Source organism: Chionomys nivalis, chromosome 17 (genome assembly GCF_950005125.1).
Source record: "Chionomys nivalis chromosome 17, mChiNiv1.1, whole genome shotgun sequence".
NCBI lineage: Eukaryota > Metazoa > Chordata > Mammalia > Rodentia > Cricetidae > Chionomys > Chionomys nivalis.
In genome coordinates, this window is record NC_080102.1 from 32,213,419 (window position 1) to 32,229,775 (window position 16,357).

Below are 16,357 nucleotides of genomic sequence, written 5' to 3' on the forward strand. Positions count from 1 at the left end.
AACCTCCCACTCTTGCTCCCAGTTAGCTCTCTGGTCTCCGGAAGCCAAACCCAATTTTTGCTTGGCCTTGCAGGGGCAGCATTCAATAGCCCAGTCCGCCTTATGTAAAGTCTCCTCCTGGTTCCTCCTTTGTGATTTTGGAGCTAAAAATAAAAGTCCCTGGAGACCTGGTCGCAGCCATTGTGGCTGCTATCACAACATGATGAGAGCTGATCAAAATTATTATGCATTGTTGACAGGGGAGGCAACTGAGCACTTATCTCCCAGCGACTTTTAAATCGCGCCTCCTCCTTTTGTGCCGGGGCAAAGCAATAATTTAGATAATTGGACTGCGAAATGAGTTGGAGGCGAGTCGCTGAGGCTTTGGGCCCTCTGCAATACTTCCTCTTTGTCGAAAAAGAATGGAATCTGAAGAAGCAGGCTTCAGTCAAACAAAGCCCCCACCCCCAGCAGGACCACAGTAGTCAATGCAAGGCACTGCTTCAGAGTCTCCGGTGTTGCAAAGCTGCTTCCTTGTGCAGCAGCGTGGGTCTCCAGCGCCTAGTCTCCCTTTTACTCCAGTGGAAAAGTCTCTAGAAAGAGCTCTCTGCAGTGGGTGGGGGACAGCGGTTTCCTGGGGAACTTGTCTTTTTCGGGGTGCCACATGGGTAGCCATAGATAGGGTTTTGGGCTTGTTGGTCCTCACTCGCTACTCCAGGTTTTCTGGGACAGTCCCCTATCCTCACCTGATGTCTGTAAACACAGTGCATGTTGGCCCCACCATTACAGAGCATATCTGTGACCCACATGGGGTCTGTCTCGGTCTCCTACCACCCACCAATTTCTTCTTCTCCTGCTTTCTTTTCCCACCAAATGTCCTATGGAAAAATGGAATCATAAAAATCATCATTTAATACTCACAAAATTCTTCTGAGGAACATATGATTTTCCTCATATGGGAGTAACTGTAAACTGAAAGTTGAAAGATCAAATTGACTCACTAAGACTTTACAGCTCCCTAGTGATGGAGCTGAGAGGCGGACCTGGGGATTGCCAACCCCCCAATCTACTTACACAGAGACCCATCTCTATTACTTTCCTCTTGTAGTCTGACCTTAGGAATACCTCAGGTGGATATCTGAGACCAACTTCCTTGATAGTGAATTACAGACCGCATGATAGAACATAATGACACAGAATTCAATTAGCTAATTCACAGAAACATCTGGCACACAGCAAGCAATTAATGAATCAATCAATCCATCATTTACACATTCAACCAACTACTCAACCATCCACACGTCCATCCTTTACCCTTCTCTCTATCCTCTGTCTACCATCCATCCATATATCCTCCATCCCTCAGCCATCTGTCCATCTATGCACACATCTACCCACTCATGTGGGAAGTCCTTCTGTATATGTTTTTTTATTGGTTAATGAATAAAGAAACTGCTTTGGTCTGTGATAGGGCAGAGAAGAGCTAGGTGGGAAAACTAAACTGAATGCTGGGAGAAAGAAGGTGGAGTCAGTGAGAAGCCATGGAGTGCCACTGCAGACAGATGCACTGGAACCTTGCCAGTAACCCACAACCACCTGGCGATACATGGATTAATAGGAATGGGTTAAGGAAAGATATAAGAGCTAGCTAGCAATATGCTTAAGCTATTGGCCAAACAGTATTGCAAACAATACAGATTTCTGTGTGATTATTTCTGGAATCTGGGCAGCCAGGAAACGAATGAGCAGTCTCTAACAACACCCACCATCCATCCATCCTCCACCTATTCATCCTCTATCCATCTTCCACCTGTCTATACACGCACACATTTAACTGTCTATTCTCCATGTATCTATATCCATCCATTTGATTCTATGTTGACCACCTTCCGCCCATCCACCCATATTCCCATCTGCCCAGCTACTCATCCATCCACCCTTCCATCCATCCATCCATCCACCCACCCATCTATCCATCCATCATCTATCCACACACTTATACACTCATATATATTCTACCTTCCCATCTTTCTAATCTTTAGTACCTTCATCCAGTGTTTATGGACTGAAGCAAACTTTGTAGCAGAACTAGATCTCAAAATCAAGTTATCTGGTTCTAACATCATGTATTCTCAAAGCCATGCACAGCAAAGTACTGGACACAATATGTCAGTGACTGGAGATTTCAAGGTCCTGGGGTCAGGGAGGTAGTTTGTTCTTAGGATTGAAGTAGACATTAGTGCTTGGTTGCTCGATCCCTTGCCTTTAGAAGACACCTGACCTTCTCACCTCTCTTGGTTGAGTGGAACCATGTAGCGGGTGATGGGCAGCGTGTGCTGTGCAGAGGTGTGTGCACTAGGTACAGAGAGGTATGTTAACTTGCAAGGACGGAACATAGAGAATAAACTCCTCCTTCAGCTACAACAATTAGAATATTAGATGTGTGGCCATGGAGCCAGCAGTGGTCCCCAAATACTGTGGTGAATGAAGGACCCTGCTGACTCCCAAAGATATGAGACTCATTTCTTGCAGCTTTAAGTTTTAGAGGTATATTTTGTCATCATTCAGCCCACCTCAGCCAGTTCGGATTGACAAAGTGAACCAGATTCCCTGTGGAGTGTCTTGGAGCTTCCTTAGCTCTGAGCTAGGTTCCAAGAGCCAGACAAATTCCCACAGCTCAGTAACCTAATACAGTCGATGTGTGTTCCCCTGGCAGGCCAGGAGTCTATGTTGGGGATGGAACTATGGCTGGTGTAGCTTCCTCTGGAGGTTTGATGCAGGCTCTGTCCAAGGCCTCTGTTTTCAAGGGCAAAAGGTCTCCCTGTGTTCTACCCTCTTTGTAAAGACACCAGACATTGGTTAGCTTTAGGACTCATCCAAATCCACTGTAAGCCCAGCTTAACTCATCCCATTTGCCAAGATCCTCTCTCCACATGAGGTCACAGTTGGAGGATCTAGGTAAACATGAACGGGGGGGGGGGGGGGGGGAGGAAGTACTTGCTACTCAATCCAATCACTGCTCTGAGCTCTGATCAAGCCTGCACGCATTCAGAAAGACTCACTCCTTCCAGGCCGCTGCTGGCATGTGCTGCAGTGTGAAGACTTCCAGAGTAGGTGGCATGTTAGAGACAAAGGGCTTGGAATAGTCTGGTGGCAGCAGCAGAGACACCCTAAGACACTCTCCTAAAGTACATACGGGCATAGTGGGCCTTGAGGTCCCAGGAACACACTCACCTCTCTGCCTCAGGTGCCAGAGATTGTGGGACGGTCTCTGTAAGGGCCGCTGGGCCCTGTCACCCGGCTCACACATATCACCTGCTGTCTCTCCATCCTCTGCACACAGAGACCATCTGTGAGAGACAACGGGCCAGGTCGGCATGGCAGCCACCCAGCTGGCAAGGCTAGAGATCCGTTCAGCGATGCTGGCCCAGGCCCCTGGCTCCTCTGAGCTCGGCGACTCTTGACAGCACCCACTGGGCCCATCTATCACCTCAGAATGCCCGCGCCTGTGTCAGCCTGCTCAGTAGGAGGTCACACAGCACTTGGCTTTTCCTGTTTCCCATCCTGACTCTTCTGGTCACGTAACTCTAGATGGGCCAGGGCACTGGGCATGCCCTGCACCCAAGCACACTTGCAGCAGGGCATCTCCCAGGCTTGCAAAACACCTTTGACCCCTCAGAGAGGACTCAGTCCCTCCTGTCTGAGTCTTGGAAAGTAAAGATGGCCAAGGTGGGATATTGGCTGCTGAAATGGCTTTGTCGAGGGTGGCTTGGGTTCATGAAATAAATACACCTGGTCAGAGAAGGTGGAAGAGCTCGAGGGAAGGAGGATTGGGCTTGGGTTACCTGGTTCATGGCCCATGGACTCTCTATGCTTATATCTGTGTGACAGTTCGCACATAACACAACTAAAGTATGCTATGCACAGTGCTTCACATGGGCAGGAAAAGGCTCAAACAGGACCAAGGGTGAGTATCCCAGGGTCTGCATGCAGTGTCTACCAGAGAGAGACCCAGGCTTCATGAGACCATGTCATCTTCCCAGCTGGGAAATGGTGAAGGACCAGGGCTCCAGGGCATTCCTGCTGCACCGCAGAGACTCAGATAGAGCTCAGGTTGCAGCGTCCTTCACCGTTCTCAAGGGTGGAGAGGAGCTGGGTTTGCTCTTGTGGCGCAAAGGCTGCTGTCAGGCAGTTAGGCCAAAAGGTCTGCAGTCTCCCCCTGGGACTCTTGTCTCCCAGCGACTCAGGTTCTCTGTCTGGTTGGTCTGTGGGGGAAGCAGACACTTTCCTAGGGCTGGGCACCTGACTGGGGCCTGATCTTTTCTGTCACCAGCTAGGTGCCACAGCGACCATTCCTTTCTTCACCTCTTAGGCGGGTGCAGGCTTCTAAGTTCCTCCACGACAGAAGAGGGAGCCAAGAAGTGGCCAGTTCTAGTTATGGGGTCACCAGCATCAGGGCCAGCAGCCCCGCTGCCTTTCTGCTGTCTGCTCCGATCGCTGTGCTCTGCAAGGACAGCTTGTATCCGCCCAGCCATGGCTGCAGCCTGACACCTCCATGGTGGTTAGCAAAGATCATAGAACACATGGAAACACAGCAGAGCAGCCAGAGTCTCCCGCTATCGAATGAGCTGTGTAAACCATGCGCCTGCCGTGGTAGCGGGTCCACACTTACCAAGCCATATCCTGAAGCCTCTGAGAAACCTTCTTAAGGCCTGGTGTGGTCCCCAGATGCAGGACACGGGGCACAATGCCAGTGCTACTGTCTCAGGGTTGGTTTAAACCACAGGACTGGAATGCTCATCATCCTTGCCTTTCCTGGGACTATGACTTCAGGTCCCCATCTTACAAAAGGGTCTGGGAAGACAGACCTGTCTGGAGAATGCCATTCTGTCTTTTGCCAAACTGCCATCTCACATATCACGCCTACTGTTGGATAAAGTTCCCGCAGGAGGACATGCTATGAATTTCTCCTGATTGTTCTCCTAGATGTTTCCATGGGCTCATTGAGGGGGGATAATAGGGACTGGGAGGGAGACACATCTGACTTCATACCCAGGCTAATCCCTCTTGAGATTCTGGATTGGTCCATCTGCCCCTGGCCACCCTAGGCTCCTCACAGATGGCAAGCTGGGGCTTAGAGCCTTCAGCTGGGGCTAGGCATCTGGGAGCTGCAGGCAGGCCTCCTGACTATGCTCCAAGGGAATCTCATGACCATTGCCTTAAACATTCATATTGCCTCTAACTAGGCAGCTCCAATTCTCCCACTCCTTCCTGAATTTGGGGCAGTCCCATCATAGCCAGATGCAGCTTGTGCCTGGGACAACACCCAGGAACCTGGACCCAACTCTGCTGCAAACCAAGACCAAGAGTGACATAAGGGTCCTTTCTTCACTTGGAGGTCTGTCTCAAGAAGGCCTATTCCTACTGTCTAGATTCCAGCAGGGGTCCTCTGTAGCCCCACTGGCTAGCTGAGAACCTGGTGAAGACTGGCCATACTTAGAAGGTCCCTCCCACACCTTCTCTCCCTAAGTCTTAGCCTAGAGGGCTTCCCACTTCAGCCAGGAGCCTGCAACACTTCTTCTGGTGAAGACCGGCCCAAAGGAAGAGCGGGGACTTCCCAGGACGACTTCACTTCCATTGGGAGGAGCCAGTAGCCCCTGCCAGCCTATGGACTAACCAGGTTCTGAGAACACCCCACTGTCACCCATGTCCCTGCAACCTGCATGCAGTCCCATCCCAGCAGCTTCTGTTTCTCCTGGGCTCTGGACCCTAGGGGACTGCCCTCCATTTCCTGGAAGCTGACACCTCCTGTCCTATCCCCCCCTCACCCCCATTGCAAATGGGCTAGTCACTGGGAGCCCGGACCGTATCTAGTATCTGTTAGCACCTTGGGAGTGACAGGCTGGGCCTCTTTTGTGACAGAACTGGATTTGGGAAACCCGCCCTAGGGAAGGTCTGTGGGAAGGGGGCTGGTGGCTGGTGTCCCACCCCAGAGCCCTGAGGGCTCTGTAGGCCTCAGCTGGCTGTGAGGACTGGTTGTCTGCCTGGCTCCAGGTTACTGGGTCACAAGCTGCCTTAGGGCCTTCTTCTCCCCCAGTTCTGAAGGCGGAAGCATAAAGCCTGTGCCCGGGGCTGCTCTCCGGGGCCAGTGTGCAGACTCCCTCAGGCTAGAAACAAAGGCCTCTGCACTTTCCCACTGCCTGAGCATCTGTGCCTAAGGCTAGGCATGAGCACCATCAAGGCAGTGCCAGCCTCTGAACAAAGCAGCACGGGACACAGCCCCCCTCCCCCCCCCCACCTTTGGAGCACACAGCTGGCCGATGGACTCCAGGGTCTTCTTAGAAGATGACCCAGCAGGCATCATCAGGGAGAGGCATAAAAACCGCCAGGCTGCTCGGTCATGCTGTACCTGGTAGCCAGGCACCTGCACCTCCATGTGTGCTGCCCAGAGAGACTAGGGTGGCTGTGTTGTGAGCACCCTCCTCCTCAGCAAAGTCACAAGGTTTTGTTTTGTTTTTTGTTTGTTCGTTTGTTTTTGAACAGTTGTGGCAAAAAAAAAAAAAAAAAAAAAAGACCTGAAGGCCTGCTGACTGAGATGTGGCAATGAGAATGGGGCAAACTCGCCTGTCCACGCCCCAGTGTGCCTCAGATGGTGGTGGGACTGTGTGACAACCAGCCAGGCCCTACCAGACTGAGGGACTTGGATGAGATACTGCCCACCTTTCAGGCATCTTCAGGATAACAGTGGTTTTTCATTGTTGAGCTAGGCCCTCAGCCAAATGAATTATTGCATGTAATCCTTATTCTGGGACAGGTTCCTGCTATTATCCCCAATTTGCAGCTGAGGAAATAGGCTCAGAGAGGTTAATTTGCTTACTTGGCTCACACAGCCAGGAAGGCTAGGGCCAAGGTTGGAACTGAAGCTCGTGGCTCTGGTTTCTCTCTGGTGCTCCTGCCCTTGGCCTTCTTGTGACTGACCCCTTTAGAGACCGCACCATCTGGCGCTGAAGGTCAGACTGACTCCCTTCTGCTCAGAGCCACCCGAGGACCAAGCGGGTGGCAGCAAGGCTGCACAGGGACTGGATGCTGATGTGGCTTCTGGGAGCATCCACCTTTAAGGGGTTTATTTGTCAACATCCTTCTGCTGGTCCTGGGGGACAGAGAAAGAGGAGTTTAGGGACAGGAGGCCCTCAAACCATACAAAAAGTCTCAGGGAGTCCCTGGGCCTCAGAGATCTGTTTCTGTGCCCTTTTCTCCACACCCAGCATCCTGTTGTCTAAAGGAATTTGTTCCTATGAGGAAATTCATATGGAATTTAGCACATATGAGAAAAACCCAGGCCTCAAACATGCATGCATACATGCACACACAGATCCCATTCAAGCCTAGAAATCTCATTCCAGGGCCCAGAGAAACACAGTGAGGAACCAGCACCTAGGCCTGTAGGTGACGGGAGCACGCCAAGGACACCTGCTCCTGGGTTGTTACAGGTTTCAAAGGGGTCATGCGGTGAATGCCTGGGTCCTGTCAGTTTGTGGCTTAGTTCCAAGCTGAGGGTCCAGTGCCTGTGCTCTGGTTAGAGGCAGTGATCAGGTCAGTGAGCAAGAAGGTGCCCGCATGACCTGAATCAGCCGCAAGATGCCCGAGATGCTGAACAAAGCCCTCCCATTATTTTGATAGCCAACTGGGTGAGCATTAAGGTCAGGGGCAAGTGTGGGAACCTGGACCCCGTCATGCCCTGTGCACCTGGTGCATACACCGCTCTTGTTCTCTAACAAGGATGAGTCTGCAGTTTGTGCTGCCCCACCTGTCTCCTCACTGCTTCACCGACCCATCCTCTGTGACAAGGGATCTGGTGTGCGCTGACACAACAGCTTGTCCGTATCAGGGGTCAAGACTCAGATGGGACAAATCCAGGCGTACAGGTGGGGGTGATTGCTGGGAGTTCGTGTCACATGTCTGCCTGATATGAATGCCTGCCACCATGCTTGGCTCACACTCCCAGGTGTCACTGCCACCTCTCCCAGTCTCTGTTGGATGTCACCTTCAGCCTGCAGTGCTTTCCCAGACAGGAAGCACCGCAGGTCACCTTTCTCCTTTTGGTAGCCCTTAGGGATCTGATAGATGAAGAACCACCAGTACCTAGTCCTGGTTTCTGATGAAACAGCCCAGACAAAGTCCCCACTACCCCCAGAGACTGCAGAAGGTTGAGTCAGTGCCCTGTAGCCATGGATTTCACTGCCAATCAGTAAAATGAGCCCTCCCATTCCTCCTGCTCCAGGAATTCCAACCCAGAGCCCATTAGTTGCAGGGAACCCTGTACTAACTCCACACTGTATACTGTGGAGCATATACCTTCTGGAATTTTTGAAGGAGAGGAAGGAAGGAAAGGAGGGAGTGAGGAAGGGAGGGAGGAAGGGAGGTAGGGAGAAAGGAAGAAAGGAAGGGAGGAAGGAAGGAAGGAAGGAAGGAAGGAAGGAAGGAAGGAAGGAAGGAAGGAAGGAAGGAAAAAATAAACATTTTTAGTACTTTCTTCTTGTAACCAATTAGTCATCCTGAGGTATAATAAGTGTCTCACCTTGGAGACTTCCATCTTGGCTCCACTGGGGAGCCACAGATGGCTGTGGGGCAGGCAGAGGTAGGATGGGTCCTATCTGGACAGATGTGCTCCAACAGAGGCTGTATGGTGGTGGTTAGCCTAGGCTAGCTCATTCTCCCTCATCTCTGTGTAACACGGCCAGGGATAGCTGATGGATAGAGCCCCCCCCCCCCCCCGCCCCGCACTTCCCCGCTATATGCTTTACCAAGGGCCAGACGGCGTTTCCTGCAGCCTTCTTCAGTGTTGCGTTTTCTACCAGTGTTCATTTATGGTCTGAAATTTTTCCACATCATCCGTTGACAAAAAGGTACCTTAGGAGCTGGCGAGTGCTGTCCTTTGGATGTGTGTGTGACCCCAAATTCTCACAGAGTGATGAACCCTCTGGTGACTAAAGCCCCGGGATAGAGCCCCCCTGAGAGAAATGAGAAATCTTCTTAAGAAATCCAAGACATGCCTCGCTGTTCACAATGTGAGGACACAGTAGGAGATGTCACGGTTCACTACCCAGGAAACCGCCCTGGCCAGGCACAGCATCTATGGCCTCCAGACCTTGGCTGCCAGCCTCACATTCTATGAACAATCGGCGTCTATTGGTCGTAAGCCGCCCAGGTCAGGCAATGAAAGAAAGACCAAGAAGCTTGGTAGAAGATAGACGAGGGCCTGCCCTCTGCCCCATTGCCTAACTGGGAAGACAGAAAACCCACAGAATATACAATATATGGCTGCCATATCTGGGGTTCTAAGGCTCACCCACTTATACAGAGGTGAGAAAATATGCTCACTATTGGTTCCTGTCACCAAACCAGAAGACTACAGAAGGATTAGCCCAGGAGGGTTTGGGCATCCAGAATCTGTTCTTGTTTAGGGGTTGAGACTCTACCTGAGACAAGGCATGGGCTCAACCTGGAGCATGTGTCAGGCCCAGACACAGGAGTCTGCTTCAGCTCCACCCCTGCTCATGGGACCAGGCTCAGCTTGTAATGGATGAGAGTTCACCTGTGTCCAGTGTACCAGGCCATGAGTGAGCAGGGTCAGGGCTCGGCGTGTGACCTGGATGAGGGCTGAATATATGGTTAGGCTCGAGGTCAATGTGTGACCAAGACCAGGGCTCAGCATGTAAGCAGAGGCAGGGCTCAGTGTGTGACCAGGGCCAGCCAGAGCTTAGGACATGAGCAGTTCGTATTTGGAAGGCCCCGTCACTGTTTGCCCAGGATCAGGACTCAGGCTCTCATGAGGGTCAGCTTTCAGGCTATGTGAGGATTCTGAGTACGGTCTGGAGCAAGGTCAGGGGTCCCTGTGTGCTTGATGTCAGGGCTGCCTGTGTCTGCACCACGGACTTAGGCTGTGGCTTTCCCACTTCCCAGTGTAACCTCTAGAGCAGCCCACACACCTTGCCGCTGGTGCAGGGTGGCCCAGCCCTAGGCACTTTGTTCTGTGGCAATCTCCTTTGGCTCTGGTCCTAATTGTGTTTAAAATCCTGTCCTGGCTGAGGGATCTCATCAGGGAGCCATGCTCAGAGCCAGGGTGCTGGGAGAAATTAGGACTGGTGGCTGGACAATTCCCACAAGCCAATCAAAGCGCCCCACACCAGGATTTGCATAAATCTCTAAGCCGATTAGAGAAGCTTTTCAGCAAGCTGCCAGGTACAGCCAGCAAGCTAGGCCCTCCCTCTCCATGGATTAATTGTTCCCATCCCAGCTCATGCCAAGGCCCAATTCATTATCCTCTCCACCCCCAAACCCACATCTCAGGCGCACTGTGGACACCAACTTCAAACCTGCATGCACCCTTCACATAGCCTGCGGTCAGCGTCACCTGTCCCGAATCTTCTTTCAGGCTTTCCTGACCTGTGTCACCTCCACACCCATGAGGTGTGCACTGAGGCCAGTGGAAAAAGAGCTGAGCCAGGGTTAGTCACAGGGTCAGTTTGTAGATAGACACATGTCTGTTCTCCGTCTCCTGGAGGATGCTGTCTTAAGGCATCCTGCCGGCTGTAGATTCGCCAGCCCCTCAGCATTTTCCCTGTGAGAGGAGTCACCTCATATCCTCCTGAACTAACTCCAATCTGCCCTCCATGCACTCACACTGGCTACCTGCTCTTGTCTCAGGGTTTTGGAAAAACACATAGCATAGCAAGGAGAGAGAGGGTTTAGGTCATAACTGTCAACTGCCACACTGCCCTGGAGGGTGACCTTGTGGGACATCAAGTGTCAGTATCCTCACCTCTGTTCTCTCTCCCTTCCTTCATTCTGTTCCTTCTGAGAATACCCCAGTGAAGAAATATAGCCCCTTGGTCCATCCCAGGGGTTACACGGTAGCAATAGGTAAGACAAAAGACAGAAACTTCAACTTTGGTCCTTATCAAGACACAGACGAACTTTGACATTGGTCCATCCAGCATCTCACTGAAGAAGGTAGGGTAGTGTTTGGTTTTACCTCTGAGCTTCCTTGCAGCTGAAGGATGGAATCATGGGACAAATCTGAGAGCTTCGAATGAAGCCACGTGGGCTGGGGGGATGCAACTCAGCAAGGGAGCACTTTCCTAGCATGAGTGAGGTCCAGGATCTGAGCAAAGGGGAAAGTGTGTGATTCAGTCTGCAAATAGAACCATGTGTTCCTAAGAAGTCATATGGTCAAGGGTAGGAGCCCATGTCCACCCTGCTGCCCCAGGCTCGGCCAATATGGCCAGTGCATACGTGGGAACCGGCTACCTACTGTGTGCAACAAAAACCTGATAGTCTCAGGGATGTAGGAGAGCCAGTTCCACCTTCTGCTATCATAGGGTCAGATCAGTTGCCTGGCGTCCCTGTGTCTCAGTTTTTTCCTCTGTAAGAAGGAAAGAAGAGCAGGGCTTAGAGACATCTTGTGTCCTCCCTGTCTACAGTGAGGGCTTGTCTGTGATCACTGGTCATTCCCACACCAGGGAGGGAAAGACAAACATCTGTTAGGCTCATGAAGGTCAAAGGTCGTCTGAAGCAGAAGACAGCAGTAAGGGGCTCTGATTGCCCCAGGACCTACAGACCTTTCTCAGGGTTGAGCAGAACCATCTCTGTGTATTATCTATGACTTCAGGCCTATGGAGCCACTTTGTACCATCGTGGGGCTCCTTTATCAGAGCTTGTTGGCCTGTGCAATTTACAAACTAGCAGAGAGACTAACTACATGAGCCACAGGATAAGGTAAGGTGCCATGAGGGCTGGAAACCACCCAGACAGAAACACAAGGGGGTTAAAGCTAAATCACAAGACAAGGTAAGTGCTTGGATTTGGAGTCACTGGAGGAGAAAAAAATCTGAAAGTAGAGACATCACCAGGTAAAGTGTTCACCTTGATGGTTATCTGTCAAGAAATGAATTTAACCAGAGTCACAAACAGTTTAAGCAGCAGTTTCAGTGAAACAAATGTATACTCCAGAGAGATTGGAGTGAGCCAATCCAAAGGGAGGAACTGTGTGTCTTGATACCAAGAAAGAAACTGTTTCCAGGTTAAAGGTTTGAAGAAGCTGGTCTGATGGGTTAAGTATCTAGCACCAAGTATTAAGCAAGACAGGGTATTGGAACTATCAGCATCACCATCACCATCATCAATATCATCATCTCCAACACCATCATCAACACCGTCACCATCATCACAAACACCAACAACAACATCATAACCACTGTCTCCAGCTAAGGGAGCAGCTGAGGTCCTCGGGAGATGGCACCAGGTGACAGCAGACCCTGCTCCAGCTTTCTCGTCTCCATGCTAATTGAGTGTTAGTGCTTTCCTCTGGCCTATAACGTTGCAATCTCAGATTTCTGCCACCTTCGGTCCCTGCTCCAATCTCCTTGGGGTCTTATCAAGTCCCTGAATATCCAACTTAGGATCCAGGACCACCAGGGTGCCAGGCTGGACCAGGGAGCCTTGGAACTATGACGTCCTTTGTATTGTGGGATCCCTGAAGCGATTCTGACTTTCCATCCCCAGTCGAGGTCTGCTTGCACTGCCTGGCACTTGAGCCCCAATGTGGTCCACTTTTGCCATCAGGAATCTAGGGCAGGTCCTGAGCCAGCTCTTGGGCTCCCAGTTTCTTTCCCCGACCTTTTCTCTCCAAAGCAGCACTAGCTTCCGGTGGCTGCTGGCACAAATAAGCACAAAGTGATGGCTAAAACCTCAGGATGTATGCTCACACTTTTGGAGTCAGAAGCAGGACTCCAGGTGTTCGCCTGGCCTTGCTCCCTCTGCAGAAGGTGGAGGGTATAGCCATGTCTCCTGCTCATGCTGCTGGCACGCCTTGGGCTGTGGCTGCATCTCTCTGCTCTACTCCTCCATCAACCTCTCTACCTCCTCCACCTGCCTTGCTCCACCTCTTCTCTCCATCTCTCTCTTATCTCCTCCACAGATCTCTCCATGTGGTTCTCCTCTGTGCCTCTTCTCTAAGCTACTCCCCTCTATGTCTCCCCTCCCTTTCCTCCCCTGACCCCCCTTTCATGTCTCTGCTCTGCTTCTGTCTCCTTGGCCTCCCCTCTGTATGTCTGCTCCACATATCTCTCTGGACACTGCCTGCCTCCTCCCTCTTTGAGGAAGTCCTCCTTGCGGACACTGTGATGACATCTAGGGTCCACATACATACCCAGGGCAGTTCTTATGAGAATATAGTTTACTAAATCACAGCTTTGACCAAATAATTTCATTGTCTCTCTTCTCAACAAATACAGAAAACAAACAAAGAAAACCAGCCTCTGCCTGGAAGGAACCTAGCAAAGGAAGGGAGAAAAGCTGAGCATTGAGTAAGTGCTAGGGGCCAGACGTCCTGCCCTGGCTTTGGGATTTTAGAGTGCCCTCAAGGCTTAGTGTCCTCCCTGGTCCAACTCACCTTGACTCAAACATCTCTGCCCTGAGGTCCCACAGCTGCTCCTCTGCAGCCCCTCCCCCCAGCCCAGCTCCTCCTCTAGACCCTTGCCCTGCCTTCCTGCCTCTCTTGCTCACTCCAAGGAGCAAGAACCAAGAACTACCTGCCACAACACATCTCTTCTGGACTTCCCTGGGTGCTGGCCCTGCCTCCTTGGCCCATGGAACGGACTCTCTGACATGCTTGCTTTTGTCTGTTCCAATAGGTCAGTCCCGATGACAGGAATGACGTCAAGGCTTGCACCCCTGTAGCTCAGGACCAAACGAGGTCCAGGCATGATGCTGCTCACAGGTTAAGTGAGTGAACAAGCGTATGAGTTACTGAAGGAAGCACAATGCTTGGCCGTGGCTTCTGAAGGGACAAGTTACAAAGGAGTCTCTGGGGTGCCAACTGCAAGTGAGTCTTGTGCCCTGGGCAGGTGTTGTCAGCCTGTAAAGTCAGGACCAGGGCTAGATAGGATGTGAATAAGGAAGTCCTGCATGTAGGGAAGGCCTGGGGGAGGCAAGCATGGCTAAGAGGATGCGAGCACAGCTGGGCCCAGAATGATCTTTCAGAAACTCTAAGTCTGGTGCAGGGATGGAGTTGGACCTCTGCTGCTGGAGCTACTTGAGCCACTTGGGATGCACCAGGGCTATCCCACACACTCTGCGCCCCACGCTCCGAGCTGCCCAGGAACACAACATGAGTTCTTTCCTTACCTGGCCCGTGTGCATCCTCTCAAATTCCAATACCCCGTCTCTCCCAGATGGTACTTGCTTCTTTATATCCCTTCCCTTAAAGCCTCCCATGTTCCCACGCAAACAAGGAGGGTACACACCGCAGAAGAGCTGCCCCAGCTGCTATAGGTCAGGGGTGCTGGTTTGCCAAACTCCTGGGAGGTAGCTAACGCTCTCGCTTCTTCCCCCTTTACTGTAGGACTTTGGCACCGAGGGTGTCTCTAATTGCCAAGGCATAAATGGCAACTGGCTGAGACTCTCAGCCCCCGTGTCCAGCTTTGCCAGCTCTCTGGACAGCTGACAGCTCCCTCTCACTGTGTAGGCATACGCACACTTGCTTGCTCGCTCACTTACTCAGTTGCACAGCTCACATCCCGCCAACCGGGGACTTCAGGATCCCAAGCATACCCTGAAGCCTTACTGCATCCTACTTCTTGCTTGGCATCACTGGCAGACACCCTAAGTCCGACTTCTTTTACCCCTACTCCCTCTGGCCTCTAACCATAGAGGAGGACCCTGGTGAAAGCTTGACCAGTAGTTTGCTCAGAGTGTGTGTAAGCATCCTCTCTCTGCATCACTTCCTCTTCAACCAACCTCGAAGCCTCTTCTGGTTGATGTGCAGCTTGTTGACCCCATGGTCCTCTTCCCCATGCAGGGGCTCACTCTAGGTAGCAGGAATTTACTGAGATTCGGATAGCATCCACACCAGGGGACCACGCACACTCAAGATGACCCTCACCTCCCATTTCTACACATACACTCAGGTAGAAGGGGCCCCTTCTCAGTCTCTTCTCTGAAGCAGTCAACTTGGCTGTGTTAGCACAGTCCCACAGGTGGCAGCTTAACACAGACTTCCTTCTCCTGGCTGGTTGGGTGTTGAGTGGACTGCAGGCTGCATCTCTTCTGAAGCTCCAGGCAGAACCTGCTCCCTGTGCTCCCTGTGTTTGAGAGATCTTCCTCTTGCCTGAATGGAGTATGTGAAGAGTGTTACTAAGGAGATCTTCTTAAGGACACTCATCTATAAGATCAGCCCCTGCCCCAGGACCTCATTTAACCTCTTTGCTTCCTTAGAGGCCCCTTCTCAGAGTACAGCCACTTCAACATTCGAACTGTGGAGTCACAAAAAATTCAGCCCATAACTCCCTCTGGCCCTATTCACATAATGGATTAGCAACCTATGACTAGAGGAATGAATTGGCCTGCCCTAGGTTTTGGATAAACTTGGGGTTCAGCCTGAGTCCCCCCAACTTCCCCTGCCCTCACCCTTATGCTGTCCCAACTCCAGAGCTAATGCAATATCAACACGTTTCTGCTTCTGCCCGAGCCATCTAGAAAATGCTTACCTCAAAGACCTGAGGCCAGTCATGCTAGCCCACTTTACCCCTGGAGTAGGTACTTACTCATAGTACCCAGCATGCTCTCTGCAGTGTGCTTGGAGACACTTGAAGAGGGCTGATAGCACAGGGGATTCTGAACCCACAAATCCAGTCCAGGCTAACGGTTCCTCCTCTGCACTGGCAGCCCATCCCTGGACATGCAAAACCAAGAGGCACCAGCCTGAAAGAGCACTGGGTACGGCCTGGGTCCTGGGCAATGATAAAGCCCTTGACCTGTTCTAGCATTCCTGGTCAAAAGATTCTTACAGGCATTTCCTCCCTGCCTTTCTGTTCACCCTTTCGTACCAAAGGCTAACGCCACAGTCCAGAAAGGTCATTGGTCCTTGCAGCACCAGGACATGTGGCATCCTGACCATGCAGAGGTCCAGCAAGCTTCCTTCTATGAGGGTATAGCCAGACCACTCTATGTCTCCCAAGTACACATGCTGAGGCCTATGTACACAGCTCCCAAAAGTGCTTCAATGACCAGCTTAGGGGCACCTCCTGCTATGGCTGAGTTCTGCCTCCCTCTGCTTGACTGTTGCCAGTCCCAGGTTGGGGTCTCAGACTGGAGTCCCATGCCTTTGGGTTCAGTTACTTAAATAAACTAATTCACCATCACCTTGACCTCAGATTCTCTTCAGAAATGTATCTGCCAGAGACAGACTATAGGATAGCCCTTGCCAGGTTCTGCCTTGAGACATTCACTCTCAACTGTGGCTGCTCCATGACCTGTCACTAACCCAGAACTGGAGACAGGGGATGCAATGACATCATGTGATCAGTGGCTTCCTTGT